Source organism: Scyliorhinus torazame, chromosome 15 (assembly GCF_047496885.1).
Source record: "Scyliorhinus torazame isolate Kashiwa2021f chromosome 15, sScyTor2.1, whole genome shotgun sequence".
NCBI lineage: Eukaryota > Metazoa > Chordata > Chondrichthyes > Carcharhiniformes > Scyliorhinidae > Scyliorhinus > Scyliorhinus torazame.
The window spans coordinates 118,316,371-118,332,853 of record NC_092721.1 but is presented as its reverse complement, the minus strand read 5'-3'; the positions used below and the strand labels follow the sequence as shown (position 1 = coordinate 118,332,853).

At 49.0% G+C, this 16,483-nt stretch overlaps 1 protein-coding gene across 5 annotated transcripts in view; it reads right to left on the bottom strand.

Annotated features, from left to right (window-relative positions):
- LOC140391769 (interleukin-1 receptor type 1-like) overlaps positions 1 to 15,599 on the bottom strand; it is a 103,767-nt gene extending 88,168 nt beyond the window's left edge. Inside the window, exon 1 of one of the 5 annotated variants that reach the window (XM_072476625.1) lies at positions 15,445 to 15,599. The gene's annotated coding sequence lies outside the window, so the exon portion shown is untranslated. Of the gene's footprint in view, positions 1 to 2,900; positions 2,997 to 14,729; positions 14,825 to 15,028; positions 15,141 to 15,444 lie in introns of those variants that run through there. The other 4 variants (XM_072476626.1, XM_072476629.1, XM_072476627.1 and 1 more) reach the window with 4 other exon arrangements.
- Positions 15,600 to 16,483: the final 884 nt, after the last annotated feature.

Genomic DNA, 16,483 nt, shown 5'->3' with positions numbered 1-16,483 from the left:
ACCGAACAGAGTGAAGATGCGGTGCAGGGCTTTGATTACCGTGGCAGAAGTCATGTCGGGGCACGGGATGCGAAAGGGAACCGGGAGTACTCATCAATTACGTAGAGGAAGTACACGTTGCGGTCGGTGGAGGGGAGGGACCCTTTGAAGCCCATGCTGAGGCGTTCAAAGGGGCAGGAGGCCTTCACCCAGGTGTGCTCTATCTGGCCAGTAGAAGTGCGGCTTGCACTCTGCGCAGAACTGGCAGTCTCTGGTGATGGTCCTGACCTCCTCAATGGAGAAGGGCAGGTTTCAGGCCTTGACAAAATGGAAGAACCGGGTGACCCCCAGGTGGCAATGGTCATAGTGGAGAGCCCGGAGTCGGTCTAACTGTGCGCTGGCACATGTACCGCGGGATAGGGCATCAGGGGGCTCCTTAAGCTTCCCTGGGCGATACAAGACCTCATAGTTATAGGTGGAGAGTTCGATCCTCCACCTCAAGATCTTGTCATTTTTGTACTTGCCCCACTGTGTATTGCTAAACGTGAAGGCAACCGACCATTGGTCAGAGGGGAGAGTGAATCTCCTGCCGGCCAGATAATGCCTCCAATGCCGCACAGCTTACACAATGGCTTGGGCCTCTTTTTCGACAGAGGAGTGCCGAATTTCAGAGGCATGGAGGGTGCAGGAAAAGAAAGCCACGGGTCTGCCCGCCTGGTTGAGGGTGGCGGCCAGAGCTACGTCTGATGCACTCCACCTGAAAGGGGAGGGTCTCGTCGACTGCATGCATCGTGGCCTTGACGATGTCCGCCTTGATGTGGTTGAAGGCCTGGCGGGCCTCAGCCGTCAGGGGAAAAACTGTGGACTTGATGAGTGGGCGGGCCTTGTCCGCATAATTCAGGACCCACTGGGCGTAATACGAGAAAGACCCCAGGCATCGTTTCCGGGCCTTGGGGCAGTGGGGGAGCGGAAGTTCCAGGAGGGGGCGCATGCGGTCGGGTCGGGCCCCAGGACTCCATTTTCCACTACGTAGTCAAGGATGGCGAAGTGGTTGGTGCGGAACACACATTTCTCCTTATTGTAGGTGAGGTTAAGGAGTTTGGCGGTATGGAGTGATTTTTGGAGGTTTGCATCGTGGTCCTGCTGATTGTGGCCGCAGATGGTGGCGTTATCTAGGTACGGATAGGTGGCCCGCAGCTCGTGCTGGTCAACCATTCGGTCCTTCTCTCGCTGGAAGACCGAGACCCCATTGGTGACGCCGAAGGGAACCATAAGGATGTGATAAGAGGTGGCCATCTGCTTCGAACGCAGTATATTGGTGGTCCTCCGGGCGGATGGGGAGCTGGTGGTAGGCGGACTTCAAGTCAACTGTGGAGAAGACTCGATACTGCGCAATCTAATCGACCATGTCAGATATGCGTGGGAGGGGGTACACGTCAAACTGTGTGCACCGGTTAATGGTCTCGCTATAGTCAATGACCATCCTGTGCTTCTCCCCAGTCTTCACTACCACCTCTTGAGCTCTCCAGGGGCTGTTGCTGGCCTCAATGATCCCCTCCCGCAGAAGCCGTTGGACCTCCGACTTGATAAAGGTCCTGTCCTGGGCACTGAACAGTCTGCTCCTAGTGGCGACGGGCTTGCAGTCCGGGGTGACGTTTGCCAACAGTGAAGGTGGGTCGACCTTCAAGGTCGTGAGGCCGCAGACGGTGAGGGAGGGCAGGGATCTGCCGAATTTCAAAGTAAGACTTTGGAGGTGGCATTGAAAGTCAAGACCTAGTAACAGGGCAGCGCAGAGATGGGGGGAGGATGTAGAGCCTGAAGTTGTTGAACTCTTGCGCCCTGAACAGTGAGGGTCACGACACAGTACCCCTGGATTTCTACGGAATGGGATCCGGAGGCCAGGGAGATTTTCTGGGTGACGGGGTGTACCGGGAGGGAGCAGCGCCTTACCGTAGCAGGGTGGATGAAGCTCTCTGTGCTCCCAGAGTCAAAGAGGCAGGTCGTCTCGTGCCCGTTGATCTTTACCGTTAAGTAGCGGTCGCGAGGTTGCGGGACCGAGACTGATCCAGGGTGATGGATGCGAGCTGCGGAGGATATTGGGAGATCCCAGGTTGATCAGCGGTGGAGGAGGTATCAGCGGGCAGTGAACGGCCGGACAAGCAGGGGTCCTGAGGCACTGTCCAAAATGGCGGCACCCACGGGGTGCACATGGCGGGCAGCATCAAAGGTGGCAGCGCCCACGGGCCACACGTGGCTTGTGGTGAAGAGGATGGCGGCGCCCTTGGATCACACGTGGGGGATGTAGCAATGCCGGGCCAGGAAACAGCGGCGACCGACCGGGCCTGGCAAACGGAAACAAAGTGGCCCTTCTTCCCGCACCCGTTGCAGGTCACGCTCCACGCCAGGCAGCACTGCCTGGGATGTTTCCTCTGGCCACGAAAATAACACTTGGGCCCCCCGGAGTTGGCTGGCTGCCGCGTAGCGCAGGCTTGCGGTGAGCTCGAGTCGGCAGCTGGTGGGGCCCACGAGGGTGCGGCGCGGTCGGAGGTGTAGGCCTCCAGATTACGGGAGGCCACCTCTAGTGAATTCGCAAGCTGCCTAGTCTCTGCAAGATCGTGCATACCCGCTTCCAATAGTCGCTGCCGAAGGTAAGTAGACTTCATGCCCGTGACGCAAGTGTTTCTAATTAGTAGTTTGTTGTGTTGGGCTGCTGAAACTGCCTGGCAGTCACAGGTCCTACCGAGAATCTGTAGGGCCCGCAAGAAATGGTCCAGAGTCTTCCCCAGGAGTTGCCGCCTCGTGGCCAGGAGGTGCCTGGCATACACTTGAGTCACCGACTTAATGTAATGTCCCTTTTGGAGCGTCATCGCTTCTGTGTAGGTGGGCACATCCCGGATGAGGGGAAAAATTTCAGGACTCACCCGTGAGTAGAGGACCTGGAGCTTCTGTGGGTCCGAGAGTTCTTCAGTGGCTGCTCTGAGGTGCCTTCAAAGCAGGCTAGCCAGTGCTCGAAGGCGGACGTGGCATTGGCTGCGTGAGGGCTCAGCTGCAGGCGATCAGGAAGCCCATCTTTTAAAATCTGGTGCAATAAATTGATGTACCGTCAATTACCACGAGACGAGAATGGTGAAACAATCGAGGCTTTATTGCACAAGATGTTGTGCCTCCTGCAGCTGGAAACAGAATGGGAGCAGCGCAGGAGAGCATACATTTCTTTACGCCGCCAGCTGGGAGTAGCCAGCAGTCAGGGATTTACCGTGGTACCTGTAATACATGGGCAGTACTGTAATACATGTAATATGTTACTCGTGGTGTTTACCACATGTTCAATTTTAAAAACCCATCTCTGCATCAAAAAGCCACTTCCTACCCTCACAGTGACCAAAGGATTTTCAAACACAATAGTGAAAAGGTGTCCAGTCTGAATAACCGGACACACAACAAACTAACTCTAAAGATGTGTATATGTGGCTGTTTAGCACAGGGCTAAATGGCTTGCTTTGAAAGCAGACCAAGGCAGGCCAGCAGCACGGTTCAATTCCCGTAACAGCCTCCCCGAACAGGCGCCGGAATGTGGCGACTAGGTGCTTTTCACACTAACTTCATTGAAACCTACTTGTGACAATACGCGATTTTCATTTCATTTCATTCATGTGAGGTGGATTGGCCATGCTAACTTTTACCCAAGTGGTCAAAGTTTAGGTGGGGTTACAGGGGAAAGAGGGCCTGGGTAAACGTTTTCTTTCAGAGGGTTGGTGCAGGCTCAATAGGCCGAATCACCTCCTTCTGCATTGTAGGGATTCTATGAAATCACTATGAAGTCTCAAGAGAAATAAGTTCCATATAATACGTTGACTTGTCATTTCTGTGCTTGTTTTGTTTACACTGGTAGAAAGATCTCTCGTTCTTAAAAGCCAAGTTTTCATTTTTCCAAATCTTGCAGAAAATTAGATTAAAAAATCCAGGAGTCCTGAAATTTTTGGAACACTGTTGGATGCTTATGGAATAGGTGGGTACATTTGGTTAAATGTATATTTCGTGTGCATGCATGTATGTGTGTGCACGCACATGCACAATATGTGTGCATGCGCACTCAACGTGTAGAAGAAAAGTTCTTTTGTTTAAAGCTGAAATCATACTGTCAATGTATTTTGAATTGCTCCCTCCAGCTTCACTTCAGAGTCTCTGCCTCTATCATCCTTCACTTTTGTGCCTCTCCTCTCTCTTCCTTCACCACCGTGTCCCTATCTGACATGGCAGCTTTTACTTCTTTTTATTCTTAACTATGGATGACAATAGAAACAGCAGCTGGTACAAGATTCAAGCAGTGCTTAGAGGTAACAGAACCAGGGCCAAGTAGCCAGGTTAGGAGTTGTCACTGTATCTGGGACAGGATAAGAGTGAAATGTCAATGATACTGACGTAGGCTGGGGGTTTGACCAAACCGTTTTCTGGCTGACAGCCAGATACAAAAGGATAACTGCAAAGCTCAGGCACAACTTTGATGATCCAAGTCAGTGGTCAGTTGCTCCACTATAACTGATTGTTTGCCTTCCATCTCAAGAAGGACCCACATTAAGCAAAGTCATAGAATCCCTACAGTGCAGAAGGAGACCATTCAACCCATCGAGTCTGCACCGACCTTCTGAAAGAGCACCCCATCTAGATACGCACCAACATCATATCCCTTAACCACACCTAATGTTTTGGAAACGAAGGGGCAATTTACTTTGGACAATCCACCTAACCTGCACATCTTTGGACTGTGGGAGGAAACTGCGCACCCGGAGGAAACCCATGCAGACACGGGAAATCATGCAAACTCCATTTGGAAACAAATGGACTTATTAGTGATGGGCAGCATGGCTTTGTGAAGGGGTGGTCGTGGCTCACTAATTTGATTGGGTTTTTCGAGGAAGTGGCAAAGATGATAGATGAGGGAAAGACAGTAGATGTTGTATACATGGACTTCAGTCAAGCCTTTGACAAGATACCTCGTGGTAGACTGCTGCAAAAGCTGAAGTCATATGGGATCAGAGAGGAGCTGGCAAGTTGGATACAGAACTGGCTTGGGCACAGATGACAGTGTAGCAGTAGAAGGGTGCTTTTCTGAATTGGAAGGCTGTGACTAGCGGCATTCCACAGGGATCAGTTATGGGTCCTTTGTTGTTCGTAGTGTATATAAATGATTTGGAAGAAAATGTAGCTGATCTGATTCGTAAGTTTGCAGATGACACAAAAATTGGTGGAGTTACGGATAGTGAAGAGAATTGTCAGAGGATACAGCAGGACATAAACTGGTTGGAGTCTTGGGCGGAGAAATGGCAGATGGAGTTTAATCTGGACAAGTGTGAGGTAATGCACTTTGGAAAGTCAATGCATGTAGGAATTACACAGTAAATAGCAGAACTCTTGCGAGTATGGACAGGCAGAAAGATGGGGGCGTGCATGTCCACCAATCACTGAAAGTGGCAATGCACATGGATAAGGTGGTCAAGAAGGCATACGGCATACTGGCCTTCATCGGTCGGGGCATTGAATATAAAAATTGGCAAGTCATGTTGCAGCTGTACGGGACCTTAGTTAGGCCTCATTTGGAATACGGTGTACAATTCTGGTCACCACACTACCAGAAGGATGTGGGTGCTTTGGAGAGGGTGCAGAAGCGGTTTACTAGGATGTTGCCTGGTATGGAGGGCATTAGCTATAAGGAGAGGTTAGAAAAACTCGGTGTGTTCTCACTGGAACAACGGAGATTGAGAGGTAACCTGATATAGGTGTACAAAGATTATTAGTGGCATGGACAGTGTGGATAGTCAGATGCTTTTTCCTAAGGTAGGAGAGTCAAGTACTAGGGGACATAAGTTTAAAGTGCGTGGGGAAATGTTTAGAACAGATGTGCGAGGCAAGTTTTTGTACACAGAGGATGGTAAATATATGGTAAATTTTTGTACACAGAGGATGGTAAATAAGTCCGCTGCCTGGGGACTTGGTGCGAGCAGGTACGTTAGGAGCATTTAAGGGGCATCCAGACAAATGAATAGAGTGGGAATAGAAGGATACAGACTCTAAGTGCCTATGGTTTTAGTTTAGGCAGGTACCATGGTCAGTGCAAGGCTTGGAGGGCCTTTTCCTGTGCTGTATTCTTCTTTGTTCCACACAGACAGTCACCCAAGGCTGGAATTGAATCCGGGTCCCAGGCGCTATGAGGCAGCAGTGCAAACTACTGTGCCACCATCAGCACTATTCAGTACATTCTAAAAATTATACAGGTAGATTACTGTTGAAACATCCTTTGTGAAAAATATAAAGTTCTCAAGCTGTTTACCGGTTCAGTCAGCAGGTCCATATTAGATTGATGAGCAATTTGTGCATATGGCTTTTCTCTTACTTCAAATCTGAATCTACAGCACTGGGAATGGCTGATCCAGGTCCTGCCTGAAGGAGGGTTAGTATCATTGGCAAAGTGCGGGGGTGAGGGGGGTGGAGGGGGGGGGGGGGGGGGAATTACCGGATAATTGCACGCACGCTTGTTGCGTATGTGAGAATGATATCAAAGCAAAAATCACTCATAAGGGATTGGGTAAACATGTTGTGGACTCATTTATTAATTCTAGGCACACATGAACAAATATACATGGACAGTTGCTGAAAGCAACTAAAGCCAAACTAAACCTGGATCGCATGACACACTTCCTTTCTAGTGATGTATTGCTGCAATCCCTGAAAGGCATATTACAATGCATTCCTGCTGACAAACAGACTGACTGGAAGATTTTTTATTTCTGCAGGTTCCCCAAAAGATCAGATGCTACTTTTGGTGGGACTGATGAAAAGCTCCAATGATTTAATAAGACTGAGTGCAGGTTGATTCCTCACACAATTTGGACAGCTACATTAAGCTACCAGATCAGATTTGCAGAGGTTTTAAACAGCAGCCTTCTAAAACATTTGGTTTACTGATATTTTAGGACGGTAAACAGAGTAATTCCATGGAGCATTAATATTGTTTTTAATTCCTAAAAGCATACTCATTTGTTTTACAATCTCGAAGAGCAGGTGTCACCATCGGGAATTATTCCTTTATTTTAATTATTCCATTAACTTTTATGACAGAACTTTGATAAGTTTGGATGTTAAATATTCCACACTGTCAGCGAACAAAATGTTGGTGGAGAACAGGAAGGAAATGGTCTTACATTCTGCAGCAACAACTTCACATATGTAGCTTCTCTGGAGTTAAATAGAAGCATTTCACTTGGAGTACCAGGAGTATCAAGGCTACTAAATATTTAACTGGGCAGACAGGAGCATTTTCCCCCTGGGCCAGGGGGGAAACTGGAACTGGAAAGCAGCCTTTCCGAGGCGCTGAGGGAACATCAGCAGGAAAACAAGGCAGAAACTAGGGCAGACATAGAGGCCGCAGTGCAGGCAGCAATGGCCAAGGCCCTGGCAGAGGTGCCCTGGGCAGAGCAGAGGAGAAACTGGAAGCCCAAGAGGAGAAACTGGAAGCCCAAGAGGCGACCATTAAGGAGCTGGAGAAAGCCACGACTGACATGAGCGACCGGATCACGGCCTTGGAGAAGGAGGTGGCGAGACTGGGCACAACACAGGGGAGCCTGAAGGACAGAGTGAACGATCAGGAAAAGGGCTCGAGAAGGCAAAATATCAGGATAGCGGGCCTACCAGAGGGGATCGAGGGTAGAAACCCAACGGCACACGTGGCCGAGATGCTGGGCAACTTAGTGGGGAGGAAATCTTTCCCCAACCCACCAGAAATGGACAGAGCACACCGGTCGCTGCGCCCGAAGCTCAAGGCAGGGGATCACCCGAGAGCAGTTATAGCTAAACTGCACCGGTACCAAGACAGGGAAACAATCCTGCGCTGAGCCAGGAAAAACAGAACCTGCAAATGGGAACGATACTTCATTAGAATTTACGAGAACATTGGGGCTGACCTAGTCAGGAGACGGGCCGAATTCAATAGAGCGAAAGCAAGAACGAAGTGCGTTTCGATATGCTGTATCCAGCAAAATTCTGGGTCACAAACCAAAAAAGAGAATACTTCTTCACAGCCCACGCCGAAGCAAACAAGTTTGTCGAGGAACACGGCCTGGAAAACCACCAGCTGGGGTAGAAATAAGGGGGCCCCTGGCAAGGGGCAACAACACACCAACGGGGTGGGGTGGGGTGGCAACGCCAGGCCCCCCCCTGCCCCCACGGCGAGCGCATCCTGAACCAAAAGGAAACCACTGCCCGAGGGACCACTTCAGGTGGGAGACCAGGCCCCAGCACGAGGGAACGAGAGTAGCAGAGAAAGGAGAGCAAGCAAGATGAGTGCAGGGTAGGATGGGGGAAGAGCGGGCAGAAAACTGCAGAGGCCGGGCAGGGGAGAAGCGAGACAGTAACTCCCGAGAGGGGGACCACCGCACTAGCAGGAAAGCTAGCGCCGGGGGCATGCAACAAAGCAGGGCCGCAGCGCGCCCCCAACCGGGGAGGAGGGGGGGGGGGGGGGGGGGGGAGGGCACAGGGAAGGAGGGACAAACAAGGCTAGAAAAGGAATTGCAATGGGGCTACAAAGTGCCACAACCAAGGTCTCGAAACAACGAATCGCTGCAAGCACGCACCCAGTACGGTCTGGGCGAAGGGAGACCCCAGAGTGCAGGGGACTACCCGCATGGCGGACACACAGTAGGCGGCCGTGTCGGGTGCCCCCTGGACAAAAGGGGAACCCCGGAGCGCGGGGACCCGACTGCATGGAGAGAGCAGTGACAGCAGCCATCCTCGACAGCCCCCTAACAAAGGGAAGCCCCGGAGGGCAGGGGCACGTCCACCAGGTAAGTGTGGCTAATCCCACAGGAGCGGGGGGACAGAAGCCCCCCACCAGGATAGTCACCTGGAACGTAAGGGGACTCAACGGCCCAGTGAAAAGATCCAGAGTCCTCACCCACCTAAGAAATATGAGGGCCGACATAGGTGTGTCTCTTGGAGGAAGTCTGAGAGAGTAGGACCGACTGCGGGTAAGAAAGGGCTGGGTGGGACAAACCTACCATTCCTGCTATGGAACAAGGGCCAACAGGTGGCAATACTGATCAGCAAAAGGACGATGTTTAGGGCGACAAAGACGGTTATGGACCCAGGGGGGACGGTACGTCATGGTCAGCGGGGCCCTGGATGGGGCACCGATAGTGCTAGTTAACGTGTACGCACCCAACTGGAAGGACACGAGCTTCATCAAGAAGACCATGGCAGAACTCCGTGACATAGCGGCGCACCGACTAATCATGGGGGGGGGGGGCTTCAACTGTTATGGAACAGATGGGAGCGGTGGACCCCCGGGAGGTTCGCCTACCCAGGGGAGAAGGAGTTCTCCTTCTGGAATAGGGTTCACCTCCTGAGTAAAGCTCCTATACAACGCTCCTATGGCGAGCGTACGGACCAACAACACCAACTCCCGATACTTCCAGCTGCACAGGGGCACCAGACAAGGATGCTCACTGTCCCCGTTGCTGTTCGCTCTAGCGATCGAACCAATAGCAATCGCGCTGAAAGCAGCAAAAAGCTGGAGGGGGATCCGAAGGGGTGGCAGAGAGCACAGAGTCTCACTCTATGCAGATGACCTGCTCCTCTACATTTCGGACCCACAAAGCAGCATGGCCAAAATCATTGCGCTCCTGAAAGAGTTTGGCACCTTCTCGGGCTACAAACTCAACATGTGCAAAAGCGAGATCTTCCTGGTACATCCACAAGTAGGGGGGGGGGGGGGGGGACGCAACTAACGGGACTGCCGTTTAAACAAGCCCGACACAAATTCCGCTACCTGGGGATCCAAATAGCCCATGACTGGAAACGGATCCACAAATGTGGAACCTCACCAGTCTGACGGAGGAAGTAAAAAAGGACCTGCTAAAGATGGAACACTCCCACTCTCCCTCGCGGGGAGAGTCCAGACGATCAAAATGAACGTACTGCCCAGGTACCTCTTCCTACTTAGATCCATTCCGATTACATCCACAAGGTGTTTTTCAAAGCACTGGACAAACTAATCATGCCGTTTGTACTTGGGGGGGGGGGGGGGGGGGGGGAAGAATGCTAGGATCCCAAAGAAGGTCCTACAAAAAAAAAAAAATCCAGGGGATTCTAGCCCTCCCAAACCAACAATTCTACCACTGGGCGGCGACGGCCGAGCGAATAAGGGGATGGATCAAGGAGCCAGAAGCCGAGTGGGTGCATGCGGAAGAGGCCTCCTGCATGGGGACCTCCCTCCGGGCACTCGCCACGGCAGCACTCCCATCCCCACCCAAAAAACACTCCAGCAGCCTGGTGGTGATAGCCACCCTCCAATCCTGGATCCAACTACGGCAGCAATTTGGCCTGACCAAAATGTCGGACAAAGCTCCCATCTGCTACAACCATAGGTTCACACCAGCACTGACTGACGCCACCTTGAAAAAGGTGGAGGCAGGCCGCAGGGACACTGAGAGTCAGGGACCTATACACGGATGGCAGGATCGCAACACTGGACGAACTGAGAGAGAAATTCCAGCTAGCCAGGGGGAACGAGCTAAGGTATCTACAACTCAAAAACTTCCTACGACAGGAGACAAGGACGTATCCGCAACCGCCACGACAGACATTACTGGAAGAGTTACTGGACGCAAGCATACTAGATAAAGGAAACTGTAGCGACATGTATGACCGACTGGTAGAGAGGGCCGACACCGTACTGGATGCAACAAGAAAGAAATGAGAGGACCTGGGGATTGAAATAGGGTGGGGACTCTGGAGCGAAGCACTGCATAGGGTCAACTCCACCTCCATTTGCGCAAGGCTCAGCCTGACGCAGCTAAAAGTGGCACATAGAGCCCACTTAACAAGAACCCGTATGAGTAGGTTCTTCCCGGAGGTGGAGGATAGATGTGAATGGTGCCAAGGAGGCCCGGCCAACCATGCCCACATGTTCTGGTCCTGCCCCAGACTTGCGGGGCACTGGACAGCCTTCTTCGAGGCAATGTACAAAGTGGTGGGGATGAGGGTGGAGCCATGCCCGAAAGTGGCGGTCTTCACGGTTTCAGACCAGCCAGATCTATTCCTGGGAGGTGGGCGAAGGCCCTTGCCTTTGCCTCCCTGATCGCCCACCGTAGAATCCTGTTCAGCTGGCAGTCAGCAGCACCACTCAAAGCTGCAGACTGGCTGTCTGACCTCTCAGAATCTCTCCAAATGGAGAAAATCAAATTCGCCATCCGAGGGTCAAACGATGGCTTCCACAGAACGTGGGAGCCATTCACCCAATTGTTCCGGGACCTGTTTGTGGCCAACGAACAAGCAGAATAATAGCCGGGGGAGGGGGGGGGGGGGGTTCAAAAACCCAATAGAAACATTTATTAAAAAAAAGGCTACTTAACATTTTCTGGGTGGGAGTCATACCTAACACATAGGGAAATGGTTGTGGCTGCTGGAGTCCAATCATCTTACCCACGTCATCACGACCAAAGTTTCTTGGGGTAGTCTCCTAGGCTCAACCATCCTCAGTTCTTTCATCAATGACCTTCCATCCATAAGGTTTGAAGTGGGGATGTAATGTTGTGAGTATCTAGTTCACTGTTCATGTGTTTAAAATATATGTTTTAGTTTTAGGAATTAATGTTTTAACTGTAGAAAACAGGGTAAGAGCAATGAAAACAGGTTTGGAGTCTATTGCACTTAAAAGGCCGGGATCAGATTGATTGTGCTGGTTAGCACTGTTGCTTCACAGCGCCAGGGACCCATGTTCGATTCCTGGCTTGGGTGACTGTCTGTGCAGAGTCTGCATGTTCTCCCCTTGTCTGCATGGGTTTTGTCCAGTTGCTCCGGTTTTCTCGCACAAGTCCCGAAAGACATGCTTTTAGGTGAATTGGACATTCTGAATTCTCTCTCAGTGTACCCGAACAGGCGCCGGAGTGTGGCGGCTAGGAGATTTTCACAATAACTTAATTGCAGTGTTAATTTAAGCCTTCTTGTGACACTAATAAAGATTATTATTATTAAGAGGGTAACAGCTAGAAAGGCAATGTTGTATAGCAGCAGGTTAGTTCACTTAGCTGAAAAACAATACATGACATCTATAATCCTTACTGTCAGGGCAGTTCAAGGAGACAGTTTCGCTTTGAGGGGAAGAGCTAAATTAGTTTTAAAGCATATGGTAAAAGATGAAAGGTTGTAAAATTAATTTTGTTCATCAGGCCAAAGAAGAGCTTTAAAACGAGGGACACTTAATCTAAAGTTCTGTTCAAAGACATTCTGGCTGGTGCAGACAAAAATAAATAACTTGAGATATAAGGTATAAAAAAGATCTTGGGGAAAGTGAGAAGCAAATCTGAGTACATAATATATGTAGTTATAAACCATATTGTTAACTTAATAGTGCTTCTTTTGTTTAAGTCTTTTGTATGCAATAAAGATTGCTTTCATTTAAAAACATGAAATCTTGAGCTGTAATTCTATTGGTAAAACAAGATATCCTGATTTCTCTTTAAGTGCTAACAGTCACTAATCAGAACGGAGCAATGCTATTGATTACTGTGTTCAGTACCATCCCTCAGATACTGATAATAATCCATCCTGCATGCTGCAAGGCATCAACAACATTGAGGCTTGGACTAATAAGTAAGAACATTCATGCCACACAAGTGCCAACCATCCCCAAAAGAACTCTAATCATCTCCCCTCAGCAAGCAACAGCATTACTATTGCCATAAAAACCAGCATAAACATCCTGGGGATTACCATTAACCAAAAACATATATTGTGGCCACAAAATATAGCAGGGTCTCCAGCAGCAGGTGGTAATGTTGGGGTAGAACACCAATCCGGGGAACATGTCAGCCCATGGGCCCCTCCCTGAAGGGAGAAATGTCTTTGATAAGCTGAGGGTGCTGCCAGATATCATGAGGTGAAGGAGAAAGCACCTGGGCAAAAAGGACTTGTGAGTGGCAGTGAGGCAGGAGCCGCTTGAAGCCCAAGGGTGGCAGGTGGCTAAGGAACCAGGAAGGGATTTGGAAAGCTATTCAAACCAATTAGTATTACCTTTACGTTGGAGAAGCCTCATGAGAGTGAGAGCGATTGCATTGAGGAGTCAAGGCCCTCTATAGGACAGAGATCTGGAGCACCGGTAGTGAATATTTTATGTAAAGTTTGTTTCTTAGAATTGCGCCTTCCTTTGGAGGGTTGATACTGCTTTGATGCCAATGGAATAAATCAACCCTATTTCAGAACCTTTGTGCAATGTGTGTGCTTAACGCACAAGTTACAAAAATCAGGTAAGAGGTTGTGAATTCAGAGATGGGTAACTCGCCTCTTGTCTCCCCAATGTCTGTCCACAATTAATAAAGCACAATCAAGAGTGTGATGAAAAACACACTAGTCGCCAGGATGAGTTCAGCACCATCAACACTCAACGTTGATACCATTCCCCATAAAGCAGCCACTTAATCAGCGCTCTACCACCAACTTCTACATTCTCTCCCTCCACCAGTAACAGTGACAGCAGGCTGTATTATTTAGAAGATGCATGGAGCAAATCGCCAAGGTTCCTTCAACAGCCCCTTCCAAATCTATGACCTCTACCACCTAGATGGCCAACGATAGCAAATGAATGAGAACATGACCACCACAAAATCCCCTCCGAGCCACACACTGAATTGGAACAAGCACCTTTTTTCATTGTTACGGAGTCAAAATCCTGAATTCCCTACCCATAGCACTGTAGCTGTACCTAGCCCACATGGGCTGCACCAATTCAAGGCTGTGGCTCAAGAACAATTCGGGATGGGCAACAACTTCTGGCCTCTCGAATGATGCTCAATTCCACGCACAAATGAAAACAATTCCAAACTTTAGCAGGAGTCTATTATGAAACAATGTTTTGTCTCCAGTAGGAGCGCTGCCATAAATAAGATGGCCAACTAAGCGCCACAATAATATGTTTTTCCTCCTTTAAAGGGCATTCCATGGCAGGGCAGCACAGTGGCGCAGTGGTTAATATTGCTGTTTCACGCCGCGGAGGTCCCAGGGTCGATCCTGGCTCTGGATCACTGTCCGTGTGGAGTTTGCACATTCTCCCCGTGTTTGCATGGGTTTCACCCCCACAACCCAAAGATGTGGGGGCTAAATTGCCCCTCAATCGGAAAAAATGAACTGGGTACTCTAAATTTATTTTTTTAAAAGGCGCATTCTGTGGAAATGAGAAGCTGAAGTGAAATTACTTACTAAAACACAATACTTTTGCCATAACACAAAGAACCTGAATTTGCCTCCAATGTGAGCATCTTTCCATGTGGTATCAATATATCAGTTGGCTACAGTAATTAGTTTCCGAAATTTGCAGCCATTTTTTTTCCACCGCATCAAAAGTACCCACTCACGTGGATTTTACTCTACACCACAGACCAAAATGAATTTATAACCAAAGACTACACATATACAATACTGCACTGAGCAAATACCCAAATATATAGCCATGCTGTGGGCACCATTCAACAACTGGGGTTCGTTTAAAACAGTGGAAGGAAGCGGTACCTTCTTGTTTCATATTTGTATCATTCTCCAGTCAGGGAAAGCAGCATCCCCAAGTCAGCAGGGGATGAAAAGAACACCGGCAGAAACCAGAACCGAGAATGAGTTCGCAGTTACGTTGCAGCAAGTATGGAAGGTCGATCAGTTAAAGTCCATCCCAACAAAAAATGCTGACTTCACCATTTGCTGCTGCTCACCTGAGCGTCACACCTTTCTAACTCTGGAATTGCAGTTCAGTATTCCATCATTACCAACCCGCCAACATTGAAGCATCGTAACAACTAGATTTGGTCACTCTTCGGTAGACCGAGGAGCGAGCAATTTTTTTCAGGCGCGTAAAATCGATGTCGCGCGCGTCAGGCGCCGGCTGTAGAAAACACGCGTGTTTTCCTTTCCAACCCAATCCGCCTGAGGAAAATCCGGCGACTTCTAAAGCGGGTGTTCGATCCGAAACGCCGATATGTCGCATCTTCACAAAATTACCCACACAAATTACCTGTCAGAGAGGGCAGGCGGCAATTATATTCTTATTTCCATTCTCCAAAAATATCTCAGGGGGGAATTAAAAAACACACACCACCCACCGTTTCCGTGAACACGTTTTCAATGCAATGGCCCTGTTATACCAGTTAGTTGCAACAACACTGTCAAGTTCCCTGGCTTGAAGGAAGACCGTTCCCAGCAGTTGACTGGAGTTCTGGAAATGACTCAGTTGGTCAGTGACCTGGCGGGCGGACACATCGGAATTTATACCAGATTTTCAATATGCTGGTGAATAATCGTTAAAGCAAACTACTTCCCGATTTCTTCAAAAGCAAAACACACCAATGTTCACCCCCACTCTGTAAAGTGTTATCTCCGCCCCCCAAACAACCTTCCAAACAGTGCTAGGGATGAATACTTTTCACTTACCACCAGCAGAAACCTTTAATTTCAACTCGCTTTTCCTGCAACTGAAAGCTGAACAAAACTTTCGCAACTTTTTTCCCACCACGTCAGCCGGCTGCTCGACCACGTGACTGGAACCACTGATTTCCCCAGAGTTAGCAGCAAATATAGCCGTTCCAGAGGCTGGCAGTCACAGAGCATTATTTCCAGAGTGTTGGGTCTCTCTCTCTCCCTCCAGGGGGCGGGTTCTCATGCTCTTTTCTCTGAACAGGAAGCAGAGTATTGAAAGCTGCTGCCGTCACCATTCTTTCTCTGGATCTGCAGAACATATTTTCAAATTATCATTCCCACTTTGATGAAGTCACATATTTCAGGATAAAGTAGTCACATAAACTCACCCTTGATATGACGCTATTTGACATTTTGCTTTTGGAGTGGAACAGCATGCCAACTACACAACTGAAAATAATGTGGCTTTTCGGGGAGGGGGGTTCATATTGTGCCTCCATGGTAAACTTCCTACCAGTTCAGTGAATTCTAGAAGAAAACTCTTGAATTTGATGCTGAAACAGTACCATGCGCTTACAATTTCATTTGGAAAATTTTCAAGCTGCCCAGGTTGAAAAGAGTAAGAAGTCTTACAACTCCAGGTTAAAGTCCAACAGGTTTGTTTCAAATCACTAGCTTTCGGAGCACTCTTCCTTCCTTCATTCACCTGAGGAAGGAGCAGTGCTCCGAAAGCTAGTGATTCAAAACAAACCTGTTGGACTTTAACATGATGTTGTAAGACCGGCATCTCCACACCACAGATTGAAGAGACAGAAAATGCTGAAACAGTACAGCAGAGAATATTAAAGCACCTTCCATGTTGTTAATAGTTCAATTAAAATCTTTGTGTGGACTCCATGCTTATGGGATCATGATGCAATAAGATGAAATCGTCATTTTTTTTTACTTCGTGGAAAAGACCTATATAATAAGTCATGATTAATCATTTGAAAATTAGTAGGTGTTTTCTACACATGGTGAAAACTGACAATCCCATGATCTCAATATTTTAATA